This window comes from Diaphorina citri, unplaced genomic scaffold (genome assembly GCF_000475195.1).
Source record: "Diaphorina citri unplaced genomic scaffold, Diaci psyllid genome assembly version 1.1 scaffold628, whole genome shotgun sequence".
In the NCBI taxonomy this organism is placed as follows: Eukaryota; Metazoa; Arthropoda; class Insecta; order Hemiptera; family Psyllidae; genus Diaphorina; species Diaphorina citri.
The window spans coordinates 111,730-128,468 of record NW_007378061.1 but is presented as its reverse complement, the minus strand read 5'-3'; positions in this window follow the sequence as shown (position 1 = coordinate 128,468).

Here is a 16,739-nt window from a genome sequence, read left to right as displayed (position 1 = left end):
GAGCCCACACGGAGGCTTAGGTGTTGGGGCAATTTGCCAAAGGGATGGGTTGGGCTAATACGAATCTACCCACCTAGCCTGAATAGGCACCTACTCAGCCGTGTCTGGCACTCCAGGTCTTAGGCCACCCACTATCAGGTAAACCTGACAGACGGACCTTTTCAGTCGTACCTGTCAGGTCTACCTGATTTGTATTGTGTTTGCTCATCAGTAGGTAGGTATCAGGTAGACCTTACAGGCGGACCTGATCAAGTGTACCTGTCTACCTGATAGTTGCTGGCCTTATGATGGCATTGATGGCCGAGTACCTGCATCGACGGGGTGGACCAGAACCACTGTTATCCTGAGGACCTGAGGAGGTGTTTCGGACAAAGGACATCTACACAGAGGTAAATTATTCAAGTTTGAACTGGCCAGATGGATAAACTTCATTTCCAAAGGGTGCTAGTGCCAGAAAAAAGGAAAAAATTGCCATTACTAAACTTAACATCAGTTAAAGGGGGAAGATTGAAACAGAATTGAAAAACAGAAGAAAAATTGTGAGCTGGAAGAAAAGAAGTATTTTTCTAAAATAATAATTATAAAGATCGAGGGCAGAAGGGGGGTGGGGGGAGATCTGGCAATTCAAAGACATTAAATAAAATAAAAAAATGAAAGAAATGAGAGAAAAAAGAAAGAGTAAATGAGAAAGAAGGGTTTTAGAACGGCGCGGCGCCTGGAGAAGAAAAAAACCTTTATTACTTTTTATATTTTTTAAAAAAATCTACAGGGTAATTGGGTGACCAATCAGCCACAGAAAGAAATTTCAAAGGAGGAAAGGCTGGATTTCAATTATGTAGGTGTCATACATACATAATTGTGTGTCCATGAGCCATCAGCATAATAATAAATTATTATAGGAATTTTAGTTAGGTAGGTAGGTACCTATCTATAGTTATTCCAAGTTCCAAGGATTAGGTTTACCTACCAACGTGCAACGCTTCATACCGTGTAAGGAAAGGTAAACTTTTGGAGATTGAGGAAGGCGATCTGATGTACATATCAACGCTTAAAAACAACTTATGAATTATGAATCAAAATCCAGTCCAAAACCTGCACTCTCAATAAAATGCCCGAGAAAAGATACACCCAAAATCAAGAAATCCTGTAAGAAAAAAGAAGTAATATTTATGAGCAACAAAAGGGTTAAGAAGAAATCATTAAAATGGAAAAGAAGAAAAAAAAAATATAAGAAAATAAAAATTAAAATGAGAAAAAAGAAATTATGAAATAAAATGGTATAGAGGGAGAAAGATGAGGGGGTGAAAGAGAAGAAAAGGGGTGGGAGGAAGCCATGGACGAGTTCAGAAGGGGGTCAAAAGGGCCTTGGGATGAAAAGGACCTTGACGGAGATATCACGGAAATACAGGAAAATTTCAATAAAAACTTCAGAAAGAGCTTCAGTTTTTGAAGGATCAGCGACGGGTTCAATTTTCGCGCGGGGTGGATTTTATCCTAATGTAAGTGTTGTTTGGGTTTCTCCTATCTTATCCTTCTTCGATTTCGGGATGATAAGACCTTAGCAGTTACAGTTCCCTCTGTCAAACCTCTTTTTACAGCTTTTACTTTTTTGAAGGCTCAAAAGCTTTACCTAGCGTCCCGTAGCATCGATAGCTCATTGAGTACACCAGTTCCTAATGGATCACTGAAGTTAAATAATGTTGAGCGTGGTTATTACAGATCTAAACAACACTTAAGATGTGTCCAAACATAGTCAACCCCGTCGATCGATGTCGACAGAAACTGCACACTGCCTCGACAACAGATTCACCTCTTCACCTCGTCGATTGACCATCGATTGACGTCGTTCGGCTGGGTCAACTATGTGTGGACACAGCTTTAAATAATAGGTACCGTCGATCGGTGTGGACACAGCTCTAAATAATAGGTACCTCCTATACATACAAGCAATTTCCATCCACGCCAAAATTATTAGCCTGAAAACGGTCCTGTATAAGAAATGGAAGGACGATGAAGAAAAAAATATCAGCAAAAAATATAATGGGGTTACTTTTTCTTTATTTCTCTCGTTTTTTGAGCTGAAACAAAATAATAATAATAATAATAATAATAATAATAATAATAATAATAATAATAATAATAATAATAATAATAATAATAATAATAATAATAATAATAATAATAATAATAATAATAATATCTATACTTTCGAAATTCAGTCGAAAAAATAATAAAAATATAAGTTTTTTTACTAATTTTCCATTAAAATTTTGTTTCTTATTTGAAATAGGTACATAAGTATTCACTTTTCTACTGAAATTGGCTCTGGAATGAGTCAATCATAAATAGGAAGGTACCTTACCTGCGAGGGTTCTTATGAACAGTTCTGAATATTTTGCTAACCATTTAAGAACGTACTTAGGTGCCTCCTATTCCTATATTGCCTTGTTACAAGGAAGCTTAAAATCTAGATGAAATATCAGTTATATCTAGCAGATACTTACATACATATCAGGTATAGGTATCCGGTAAGTATGCACATAATTATGTATTTAGATTTTAAGTCTCTTTACTCCAGCAGCAGTCTAAAGCTAAGCAATGGGCTGTTTTTCGGTTGATTCGAATAAGAAGAGGCCAACTGCTAGTATACATATAGGTATATTAGGACTATTAGGTAAATATTATTTTATTTATTTATTTTATTTACACGCTAAGCAGCAAGGCCATGTGTGAATTAGGTAAATATGAGAGGTTGAGAATGCTATTGAGATGGAGAAACAGCAACACTAATGAACTTATGCCGTTTTCTGTCAACGATTTGACGTTTATAATAATAATAATAATAATAATAATAATAATATTTTATTGTACATAAAACTTTTACATATAAAGTATGGTACAACGTCAAATTAGATGGTTGAATAAGAAGTAAGTAATGATGTGATCTGATTGATTTGTTAATGCATACAATTTTATACCTATCATCATAGGGTCTAAAGGCATTAGATCTACAATTTCATTTCATTTTATTTAAGTACTTACCTACCTATCTTACCTATCTCACCCTGGGAAAAAAAAAAAAAAAAAAAAAAAAAAAAAAAAAAAAAAAAAAACAAGGAATGACTGCTAAAAGCATTTTTTATTCTCAGTTATTTTCTTTCGAATTTTCCATCTAGGTATATTATTTATTTTATGCTGTATTTTATTCTCTCCTTGTTAGTCCATCAAAGGAATTTTTCTTCTCCTTTTTTTCAAAGAAATGAGAATTCATTTATTTTAGCTAATTGTAGCTTTTTTTTTCTCGTACATTTCTTCCTATGTATTGTGTCCATCCATAGGGAACTTGGGATGAACCTAGTTTAGATGGTTTCTTATTCGATATTGTTTCAAAGCTTTTTTTTTTTTTCACCAGGTCTACGTATACGGTCAAAACACGAGACCTTGTTTAGACTGCTGGGGTAAAGGGACTTTTCAGTCATATTCGGGCATGATAAACAAGGTATATTTTATTCTATTCTACGAATAACAACCTGATAATTCATAGTGGATAGTTGAATACAGTAAAAAGCTTGCGATTTGCAGACTTGTCCACATTTGAACCTAAGAAGACTGCACAATACCTGCTTAGTTATTATTTTTCCTTTTGGTATGCATGTAGGTCAGTACGTACTAGGTATGTACATATCTACTTGAGATTATGAGCAGGAAATATAGATACCTAGATTTCCGAATTCAATTTCAAAAATTAAAAACATTATTCCAGAATTTCCATCGTATTGACCCTTGAAATAAAACAAAATAATATTGGAAATTTAATATTGTATTATTTTTATACATCATCAAGCTTCGTATAATAATATGGAGTGCCACTGTACTCGACTTTAAGGGAAACTGGGGGCACACTGGAACTTTGGTTTGTGAGGCCTCTGTTAGAAAGTGCCTCTGATAAGAGTACACAATCATAATGTAGCTTTTTGATAATAAAAAGTAAAAATATAATTGTATAGGTACAATGAATATAGCTATGTAGGTAATTAGGTGAAACAAATAGATTAACTGTTAGACAGGTACACTCAATAGACTCTACAATGTACCTATTAAATACAGATATTAGGCTCATCGTCTGAAATAGATAGCTTTGAATTTAAATATGTAGTAGATAATGTGAAAAGTAGATAGTTTGATACCTACCTAATAGATAAATAATAACTAGGTACAAGGTATAATAGGTAGGTATCCAGTTTGCCCACATGCACCACACAGGGAAATGAGAATTCATTTATTTTAGCTAATTGTAGCTTTTTTTTTCTCGTACATTTCTTCCTACTCTCTCTCTCTCTCTCTCTCTCTCTCTGGTCTCTCTCTCTCTCTCTCTTTCATCTTTTTTCCACTCCTTCATAACACTTCACCTTGGTCTTTTATATTCTTTCAAGGATGGAAATAAAAATATTCAACTCGATAAAATGGTCAGTATTTATGTACCTACCTTGCTTGGTATGAAATAAGAGTCAAAAACTTGCAGATTCCTGAAAAGAGTTTACCCATTTTTTCCCAACATACCTTCGTAGTCCCCTACTAAAACATAGGTGGGTATACTTCTTAGTTACTAAAACACTCTCGTAGGTAGGCAAAAGTCCCATTCTAAGAGCAGCTTCAATTCGTTGAAATGATTCCTGTATCCACCTAGTTTTAGTTGTAGAGTGGATTGGAACATATCACATGCATCACATGCCTTTAGGAAAACTTCATTTGTCAAGGGTCTATTCTATAGATTTACCTTGCTTCAACTTTGAAGAAAACATTTACCCATGCATTGAATGCACGTTAGGAATTTAGATAGCTATTGCCAGCTCTAGATTTGATCAAGAAGACTTTGAGTTCCAGAGCTATTATCCTTCCTACAATGACGACGTTATTCTATCTCGTTGTGTGCCACGCAATTTTTTCCATATTCAGACGTCTGAGTTTTCATCTCGTGTTTTTTCTCTTTGTTTTAAGAGTTACGCTTTAACTGCTCAAACTTTCAAATTTTCAGACGTACCATGTGCTTTTCTCAAAACCACGTGCTCGGAAATTTTCCCCTCAAACTCTCTTCGAGAGGGGAAAAAGTCGAAGGAGGAGCGTGTAAAGTAGGGGGAATCCTCCCTTTTTTGCAAATCGGAGGGGAGGTTTTTCAGGAGAAAGTTTTTCCAACCCTTCAAAAATCTCCCCTTCCTTTTGTTCTGTCTCGGAAAAACTGTTCTCTCTTTGGAGCGAAGATTTTTCGAAAAATGTTTCACACAGTGCTGCTGCAGGTGAGAAATGTGGGAACTGTTTGGAAAAGAAAAACCGATCAATAAATTTGTTCTTTGCGAGAAAAAAAGAGGGGAAGTAGCCCAATACCTTCGGCAGGAAGCATTTTTTTTTTAACCTCTGAAAGTCGCTGGAAAAAATGAATTCAGTATTCAGGGATAGGTACCTATTTGTAGCTTTGTTTTTATTAATGGTAGGTAAGGATATTGGAATGTAGGTAGTACCAACGTTATATCGGACTTTCAAAGTAAGCACCTATACCTGGATACTCTGGATAGGTAGATTAGGTTTATGCACGTATAGCTACTTATCTAATAAGGTTATGTAAACTGAGTTAAACCCGATGCCAGCTACTCACCTACTTTCAGACCACCTCAAACGTGTGTGGCGGAAAAAGCTTCAGAACCAGGCCTGTCAGACTCTCTGACAGACCGCGGTTTATCAAACGGTCTGAGAGTGAGTGACGGGCATAGTAGGTACCTAACTGGGTATGGGTACCTACCCAAGTAGGTACCTATACGTAAACATAATAAGTAGGTACTAATAATATAAAATAATAATAATAATAATAATAATAATAATAATAATAATAATAATAATAATAATAATAATAATAGACCCGTCTACGTACATGCCACATTGCATACACAGTCCGAGTAATCAGGCACTCATTAAAATAATGATCAAGGACAAAGTATGAAATTACTTAACCCCATCCACCCTATCAACAAGTCAAGGAATTTAGGGGTTCTCAAAACCCCTAGGTTCCTGCAACCTGCGAGTAAAAAGGAAAGATTCTGTCACCTATAAGTTTGAGTTATGGAGTTCTAATGACGGCAAAAATCAGTAACAGAACGCCCAGAATATCGTCCTTTCATAGCGACCATAGTGGCAAATTAGTCCAGACCAGCACGCCGAAAGTCTTTTGTTCAGTTCCCGTTAGAGTCCGAATAGTTTTTGGCTCTGTGCTTATAATTTCGTTGAGATCATCTTTTTCGGATGAAAATGAAAAAATAGTGTAAATATCTCGACTATAATAAGCACTAAAAACTTTATCTTCAAAGTAACGTTGAGTGGGTATCTAACTATATCTACCTTACACTTACAACTTACAAAGTTACAACTTACAACCAAGCTGTGAAGTACGAGCAATCTGACTTCGTAAAACTATAATGCAAACTTGCTTTAAACTTAAATGATCTGAAAATCGTTTTACGATCTTGAATAGATATCCCGGGAGCGTCATGAAGAGATGAAAATGACGAAAAAGGAGAGGAAGAAGAAGAGGAAGAAGAAGGAGGAGAGGAAATCCCGGGAGCGTCATGAAGAGATGAAAATGACGAAAAAGGAGAGGAAGAAGAAGAGGAAGAAGAAGGAGGAGAGGAAGAAGAAGAAGGAGAAGATAAAGAGGAAGAGTAAGAAGAGAAAGGAGCAGTAGTAGTAGTAGAAGAAAGAACTGAGATTAAAATTCAAGCTGGCAAGCTCAAGCAAAGGTAAAAAGTTAAAGGGAAATTAAACTGGTACAAGTTAAAGTGCCGGATGTTATGTATATCTTTCCCATATTATTATACTTGAACAAGTCAGTGGTGTAGGTCGGAGTAAATCAGAGGGTAATGGAAGCTCAAAGTGCAATAAAATGCCAGAGATTCCAGAGAAGGATTCAACATAATATATACATACAGGAAGACTGAGTGAAGAACCTTGGATCCTAAAACCAGATTCCCCAAAAATATTCCGAGCCTCAGTCGACAAAGTCAAATGGCCATACTTAGTAGGCGTCCACAACGGAGAACCGACCATCGAATCTCATCTAATACCGACCGCGCCCCAAGAGAAAATAAACAAACCAAATGGGGTTTTTAAATCATGCTGATGAATAGAAGTGTCCTCTATGGAGTTTTTCCTTCGCCGCTTCGTTGTTCCTTTTATCTGCTTTTATTCCTCTATCGTCACTTCCTTTTATCTGCTCGATGCTCTATGCTCTCCACTCCGCTCTGTTTTGAGCCTAAGCTGATCATAAGTTCAGCTATCAAAAGGTACTCTCTTACCGTCCTCCATATTCTGGCCTGTCATCTGCATGTTAACATCCGCGCCTCCCCTACCTACCCCTCCGGTACTGACTGACAGTCCGAAGAGTGTTGACTCTCTCATCAACTATCTCAAAGCCATGAAGTTATACAACATGATCTAATCCACCTAAGGTATCGGCGCGAACGACCTATCAGCTACAGTTAAAACGCCTTCTGGGAAAAAGGTACTCTCTTGAGTTCTTTATCCACCACTGCTGTCGTACATGCTATATCTCGGTGTTTCTCAGTAATATAATCGTGCTTCCCTCCTCTTCCTCCTCACCAAGCCCTGGGGTTACAAATCCCCCGCCAATCCTCTACCTAGCTTTAGCTCATGTAACATCGTACAGCAAGAAATAATGAGGATCAGTGTAATGTATAGGAAGGTATCATAAGAAACCTGATGGAGCCTGTTTAGTACCACTTGGGGAAACGAGAAATGGATGCGAGAAGAAGTGAGAAATGATGAGAGAGTAAAAATTGATGAAAAATCGATAAGAGAGGAAACGAGAAATTGATAACATAAGAAATATAAGATGAAAGATAAAGATGGATGAGAAATGGATAAGATGAAAATGAGAAATGATGTGATACAGAGATAAGATGGATAAGAAATGGATGAGATAAGATACCTATAAAAAATGACTAGAGACAAATGAAATGGATAAGAAAGCATTTTTGAGAAAGCGAAGTCATAGGAATAAATACACAAAATACACAAACATGAAAACGTGTTTATCAGGTAAAAAGGTACCCACAGGAAAATAACTGGATATTTTTGTAAGCCTTTTTCAGTTTACCTCACAGGCTAACATAGGATTTTGTCAACATAGTCGTGTGCTGAGCGGGACCCTATTCCTCAATGTATTTTGTGCTCTAGGTGAATGCTTAAAGCTTATTAAGCTACCTATTGAAGGCTTTCCAAATTTGGCTAGCCTCGGTCAAGAGCTGTTACGTTAAAGGAAAATGGACTTATCTTACCTCTGGAAATGGCGTGGATCTGAAGAGGTGAACAAGAAGAAAATATTCTCCACAATGTTTAATAGAAAATTCTGCTGGGGAAGAAAATTTCATCTTATAAAAATGGCGGCTGTCATCTACTAGAAATACTAGAATGAGCAGCAGTATGCTTAATCCTAGTATCTACGTAGATATGTAGGTATATATTTCATCTTATCCAAAAGCCCAATTTTCGTATGATATTGCCTGAATCGAACAACCTCAGTGGTGTAGAGCGGTGCTCTTTGAATCTGGAGGTTGATGAGTCGAGCCCAGGTCAAGTCATAAAATGTAATCGCTTATGGGTATCAAGCGTTTGTTCTTAACCAACTTTAATAGAAATATTTTGGAGGGTAACTTAGATATTATTATTTGGGCACAAAATTGAGTAGCGACCCAATTCCTCCTCAGCCGCCTTTGAAGTTGAAACGACGAACGAAAAAAGAGGAGGAAAACTTTAAACAAGGTAAGAAAATAAAATGGAAGGAGGTACGAGAAAATACATTACTAAGTAATTTTGGTTTTATAAATTACATTTTCAGGAAATATATTTATATCAAGGCATCTTCTTACATTATGAATTCTCTCCCCCTTCTTATTTGCCCCTCTCACACCCATTCCTACCTCCTTTTTCTTATTTGAAAAGCTTCCACCTCATCTCACAGCGTCTTATATTTTCCATGTGCCTCCCTTTTCCTTTCTTTTTCGCAAACTTTTCTACACGAGTTGAAATTTTCTTTGGAGGAAATATAATGAGATAGGTATCTCAAACCAGAACTATGGGAGGTTCCAAAAGTGGGAAGAGAGCGTTCAAAAATGGAAAACGCGGAGGTTTGAACATTTGGGTGGGAAACTGGGAATAGGAAAAAAATCGGGAAAAAGTAGGAACTCTTGAGAAAATGAAATGAAAACTCTTCTTACGCGTAAATTCGTAATCAATATCTGACGTCTAACTACGACATACTGGTACAAGATAACTACCTATTTACTGACTTCAGAATTTTTCTTCCTTTTATACCAAGAAAATCTTGATTTCATCACTTCCCTTAGCTCAAATGTATCAAAAAGTATTGTTTCATTAAATTTATTTTAAGTGTTAATACTGAAATTGACGAATCTTGGTATTTTGAAAATAAATGGACACCATTTGATTCACTTTTGGATTTGGGAAAACTGTCACATCCACCATTTCTTATTTGCTCATGGGGAAAATTGTCACATCCACTAATTCTTGAAATATTGTTCAAACATGTACCTATGTATGACATACATTTGTACATAGGAGGTATCACTAGAATAATTTCTAGCAGTAGTTTGTCTAGTTTTTCAGTCATACTATAGCGCCATAATAATGAGATCGCTTGCAAACTTCCTTTTTGTTTGAAAATTATTCAAGAAGAAAATAATTTCTCTTCAAATCTGAGGAACAAACCAGAAACTTTTAAACAAAAGCGCAAGAATTCTTTAGGAAAGTTTTTAGAATTTATTTTTGTGAAATGTTATAATGAGCCAAAGTTTTGCATGTTTTACATTAATAAGCAAGGAATAGAGCTTGTATTGTACTTGACAAGGATGCAAGGTATTGTGGTAATGTCCGAGACACAATCTTATTTATTTCGATGGATTCATGGTACCTATGCCAAATTGGCATTCATCAAGTTTTCCATTTTTGCAAAAAGTATCCACATACCTACATAATATATGTACCAACCTATAACTACCAAGCGTTTCATTTATGTAGGAGCTTTCCTTTTTCGAGCATAGGTATTTACAAGGTAGGTTTGTTACTTGTTACCTACTCAAACAATATTACAATGATGTATACTAGTTATGAACCAACACAGTATACCTACCTATGTAGCAACCATAAAAAATTACAATAGAATTTCAGAAAGAAATTTTCACCCAGCAGAACCCATGTGTTAATCATTTTCCCTATTATAAGTATTTTCAGTCTATTTTTATTTCCCCACTCTATTCTATTCCACCAAGGTAATTGTATTTTATTTTAATTTATTTCGTGTGGTCCACAGCTCATTTCTATCATTTTAAAATGCACGTTTGATCGTCAAAAATAAATAAAATTTATAATAATATAAATGATGACAATAATAATAAATCAAATTACGGACTGGTCAGAGTTTACCTAGTCGAGAGGGTTTATGAGGCTTTTCCTGAAAAGGCTCATTCACACAAATTCAGCACATTTCGTCATCAGTATGTATTGTGTCCATCCATAGGGAACTTGGGATGAACCTAGTTTAGATGGTTTCTTATTCGATATTGTTTCAAAGCTGGTTCGGGTGGGACGGAAAATAACCTAAAACTGGAGTAATTAAAAGGAAGCCAGGAGAAATATCAAGACAATATTATAAGACAAGAAGCCCATTGTTGGACATTTCGGAAATTTATTTCCTACTGGACAATAGGGAGAGAACATTATTCTACCGGGTCCCGAAGACACATTCATTTTCATATTTTAGGGTCCAATATGCGAGGGATTCGTTTGGAAAATTTACGGCTGGATTTCATGAGGTCAGCAGATAGTCCAGTTATTGGCCTCGTGTTAACACCATTGGCTTCTAGTGGAGTTGTTTGGTCAGAAACAGTTGGATTTGTACCTGAACAGAGGTACAAGTACATACGTATACAATGCTACTGAATGCCAGTATGGCTAGACTGCATACTTTCCTCATGTGATCCAGCCATTACTTACCAACACCTTTGAAGATAGTAAATGTAGTGATCTACATATTAATAAATATAGGTACAGTCGAACCTGTCTAAGTGGGAAACCTGAATAACTGGGAAAAAAATCGTAGCCCCTTCATGGCAACCTCTCTAATTAGGACACTTTTTTAACTGGGAAACCTGGATAAGTGGGAAAAAATTGTGGGTTCCTTGGATTCCCACTTAGGCAGGTTCGACTGTACTTAAGAATTTAGATGTAGTATCACAGGAAGGAGATGTCCGTGCATTGTGATAGTCCAAGCCCATTTTCAAGAGAAATAATTAGAAAACACAAAATAATGGAACATGGAAAGGCTTACCTGCAGTATTCTTCTTTTTTAAACATGATAAAATTTGCCCTGATCTTACCCACACGTAACCAAGGAGGAAAAGGAGAGAGTGTTACGTCCCTATAAGCTACGCGAACGCAAAACCCTTGAAGTTTTCTCTTTTCAGTAGGTACTTTATTTACAACAAATTGAGGGGAAAATGCCTCGGCCGCACGACTTTTGACGGTTAAATTTTCACCAAAAGGCTTCTCATAGTAAAAGGTTTATGATAGGTTCTAGACGAACTTCACCAAAAAAATTGACACTATACTAGACGTATAGGTAAAATCCACAGAGACAAAAGACACAGGAGCGTTGTTCACTCTTGGTAATCGAAATCAGAACTGAAGCTGTATCGCCTGTTGACGTTTCACCAGGCTCAAGCGGTACGAAAATTTGGTTTGATTCTACAAGTTTCGAGCGTGTCGGGTTAACCCATTCTGGATTAACCCTTATAGTCGTTCGGCCTCGACAGTCAGACTGATAGAATCCCTATAAACAGGCAGAAGAAAGAGAAAATTTGGCACTTTTCAACCCAAAATCAGTGCTTCGCGTCTGAGCGTTGCCTTGATAAATATGTTTGTATAATTCGGAGCATGTGAGAGGTTCGGGTGGGACGGAAAATAACCTAAAACTGGAGTAATTAAAAGGAAGCCAGGAGAAATATCAAGACAATATTATAAGACAAGAAGCCCATTGTTGGACATTTCGGAAATTTATTTCCTACTGGACAATAGGGAGAGAACATTATTCTACCGGGTCCCGAAGACACATTCATTTTCATATTTTAGGGTCCAATATGCGAGGGATTCGTTTGGAAAATTTACGGCTGGATTTCATGAGGTCAGCAGATAGTCCAGTTATTGGCCTCGTGTTAACACCATTGGCTTCTAGTGGAGTTGTTTGGTCAGAAACAGTTGGATTTGTACCTGAACAGAGGTACAAGTACATACGTATACAATGCTACTGAATGCCAGTATGGCTAGACTGCATACTTTCCTCATGTGATCCAGCCATTACTTACCAACACCTTTGAAGATAGTAAATGTAGTGATCTACATATTAATAAATATAAGTACAGTCGAACCTGTCTAAGTGGGAAACTGGATAACTGGGAAAAAATCGTAGCCCCTTTATGGCAACCTCTCTAAGTAGGACACTTTTTTAACTGGGAAACCTGGATAAGTGGGAAAAAATTGTGGGTCCCTTGGATTCCCACTTAGGCAGGTTCGATTGTACTTGAGAATTTAGATGTATGTATTAAATTTCAAATACCCTTTGGTATGAAGGACTCCAATATCTCCATATTGTGCTAAAATTCCCGTAATGCCATGATAGCCGTCATATCATCAACATCCAGCTTGAGTAGGTATCATGTTGTCCAGTTGTGGTGATAACATCCGGAATACTGCAACAAACAAGAGATTTTTCGTTGGTGACGGAAGACAGGATAGGAGAAAACCAGCCGAGCGAACCTTATCTGTCTAGAATAAATATTCGCCCCGGGCGGGAATCGAATTTGCGACCTAGCGCTTATAAGGTAGGCGCACTAGCGCACTACCCTCCAAGTTGACTAGACTGGCAGAGAAACAGAGACTTTATCGCCTAATAAGTTATTAACTTGGTATTAAAATACTCGGTATTATCATAATCTCGATACATATTCCTTAACCTTCAGATACATAGTAGCATAGTACTATAAGCCGGTAGACCATACTCTCTTAGGAAACAAAACGTGGAAACACACAAGTTTGCGAATGTCGAAAAATTTCTGATCTTGACCTAGGATAACATCAGGTCATTGACATGGTCAGTTAAACAACCCCCCCTCCTTGTTCCTTCCTTTCTTATAAACAATAATAATTGCACTGATAAAGATTATCTACGGAAAGAGTAAAGGGCAAAGAGGAATAATTTGGACTGCAAGGGAAAACCCTTTTTCCTTCCCCTTCAGTGTTTTTCCCTCGTCTGTCTGACCAGTTGAAAATAGAAAATGACCAAAACTACCCTTCTCCGCTAAATAGTCCCCTCTTCCGCTAAAAACTGACCCTCATCCACACACAAGTTTGCGAATGTCGAAAAATTTCTGATCTTGACCTAGGATAACATCAGGTCATTGACATGGTCAGTTAAACAACCCCCCCTCCTTGTTCCTTCCTTTCTTATAAACAATAATAATTGCACTGATAAAGATTATCTACGGAAAGAGTAAAGGGCAAAGAGGAATAATTTGGACTGCAAGGGAAAACCCTTTTTCCTTCCCCTTCAGTGTTTTTCCCTCGTCTGTCTGACCAGTTGAAAATAGAAAATGACCAAAACTACCCTTCTCCGCTAAATAGTCCCCTTCTCCGCTAAATAGTCCCCTCTTCCGCTAAAAACTGACCCTCATCCTCGGTCTTTGAAAGTTTTTGGGGCTTAAATTTTCAGCTAATTATAATAATTTTATTGTTGTTACCTTAAAAGTTTGGAGCATCACCCCGATTTTGACTGGTACTTGTAAAGCCTTTATTGTTTCTATGTTGAGTCTTTTCCTAGATTTACCGATCTGATCAAACATGATTAACGTCAAACCTTATTGAATAGGTACCAATGTAGGGAAGTATACCTAGATATTTAGTAAAAAAAAGGCGTTTTGACGGCAAAATAAAAGTTCATTCACGTCTCGCCGGAGTAGGTATTTATTTTAATTAAAATTTTGATGTCTTTTTTTTTTCAACTACTAAAACTGACCGCTCAGAAATTAGCATAAATTTTCAGGAACAAAGTAAATTTTAATAATTTAACCTGTGAGTAGGGACAAGGCTAATTATAATAATTTTATTGTTGTTACCTTAAAAGTTTGGAGCATCACCCCGATTTTGACTGGTACTTGTAAAGCCTTTATTGTTTCGATGTAGATCGATGTTGAGTCTTTTCCTATAGATTTACCGATCTGATCAAATGATTAAAGTCAAACCTTATTGAATACCAATGTAGTATACCTACCTATTTAGTAAAAAAAAAGTATAATCGACTAAAACTGACCGCTCAAAAATTAGCATAAATTTTCAGGACTAAAGTGACAATTATTCATATCTACCTATGGGTAAATTTTAATTTAACCTGTGAGTAGGGACAAGTTCAATATTCCTAATCAATATCATTACTTGAGAAGTATGTATTTTATATTTTCACACAATCATCATCAATACCTTTCACTAATTTATGCAGCAACTCAGGATTGAAACAAGTTATCAGAAAATTCCGATACAGATTCCTGGTCATTGAAGAAGGGTTTGTTTTAACAACACAACGATGAGACTGGACATCCCTTTACCTTTTGAATTAATTAAGAAGAAAATTAATGGGGAGAGGTTGGATGGAAGAGCTCCTTCAGGAGAACCCTGCCACTATAAATAAAGCCTATAAAAAAAGAAAATTGAAACAAGTTATCAGAAAATTCCGATACAGATTCCTGGTCATTGAAGAAGGGTTTGTTTTAACAACACAACGATGAGACTGGACATTCCTTTACCTTTTGAATTAATTAAGAAGAAAATTAGTGGGGAGAGGTTGGATGGAAGAGCTCCTTCAGGAGAACCCTGCCACTATAAATGAAGCCTATAAAAAAAAAAAGAAAAAAAAAATCAAATGATATAAACAAGTGTGATCTATTAGAACAGGTTAAAATATTGGAAGGAGGGGGTTTTCTTAATCAGCGGTAATGTACATAGTAACACCAGGAATTTTAATGATATGCAAATACATAGACATGATTTAGAACTAGAACTGTGGGAAGAATTGGATAATGGTAATTTTAATGTCTACAAATTTGAAATTAAAAGATACCTACCTACTTTATATGGGTACGTGTATTTGGAAGTGTTGAAGATGGTCGAACACTCAAAAATCAAAAACTGACAGTGTGCCAGTGTGGTATTCTTGCTGTCAGTAGAGTATGTAGAAACATCCTGTAGGATGATAGGTAAACCTGTGCTACCGAAAGCATTAAACATTTTTGTTATCACTGATACCTACCTATGTCTATGAAATAAAAACTTTTATTCAAAAAACATTTGAATGTTTTCCTCTTTCACATTAACAACAGCGGCAAACTTTATTTAGGGTAGACCATAAAAAAAAGAGTCTGAGAACAAAATTATAATAATAAAATATGAACAAAAAAATCTGAAAGTTAAGAGCAGCGTTAATATTTTATTAATACATGTATTAAAGTAAAGGAAACTTTTAAAGCTTTTTTCTGTAATTAAAATCATAAAAATATAATAAAATTAAAAATTGGAAAAAACTCGCTCAAACTGAAAAGCAGAAACTTTTCGGATCCCAAAAAAACAAGAGAAAAATTAAACCCTTTTAATTCATTATGGACCACAAAGCAAACTAAAAAGAAACATTTAAAAAAGTTATTTAAATAATAAAAAAAAGTTCTATAGATATTATATAAAGTATATAAAATCGCCTCCCCATCTGGATTTTTTTAGTCCCTTTAGAGTTTTTTTAAGTCTTTTTTTGTGCGAATCCCCATGTATTTTTTTCCTAACTCCACCCTTTTGATATAAAAAATGCAAAATATAATAAAAATAAAAAAAGCGCCAATTTTTGTACATTTGACATACATATCTGTGTGAGGTTTTAATGTGGAAAAAAGGGCATGTACCTGTATAAAAATGGAGAAGCATAATAAAAAAAATAACCAGTGAATAGTCGGAAATCAATGTAAATACATAGAATGGGGGAAATAGGTGGTAAATAGGACGGATATAAAAATTCTGGAATGGGTTTGCTGGATTTTTTTCCCCAGTATTATTTTTGAATAAAAGCATTTTTCATACAGGCTCATGCTGGACAATGGGCAAAAAAAAAAAAATCTCTTCTAAGGACCTACCTACCTGGACAAAAAATGTGGAAATAAAAGTTGGGGAAATTCTTTGAAAAAAAGAACATTTTTCAAGTAGACCTCAGTAGTCAGTACCCAACTTGATTAAAAAAGGTATCCACATATGTACCTACCTATGCAGTTCCGATTTAGCGAATAAAAAGTTCGGTGTTCTTCTTATTGTCGTTCTCTTTTCTTTTAACTCAGAATAGTTATCTAATATTTACATTATGTGAAAAAAATAACTAAACTGGCCAAGTTTGAATTTAATCATACATTTTAGACACACTCATTTTAAACGACCGCGACCTTGGTAAGTTTTCACATTCCATGACCATTCCATTTATTCTGTCACTTTTGCTTGGAAACTTCACCATCAAAATCAAACTGTTTATCATTTTCATGTCCACGTAATGTCAGGCCACTATTACAACAATGTGTTAC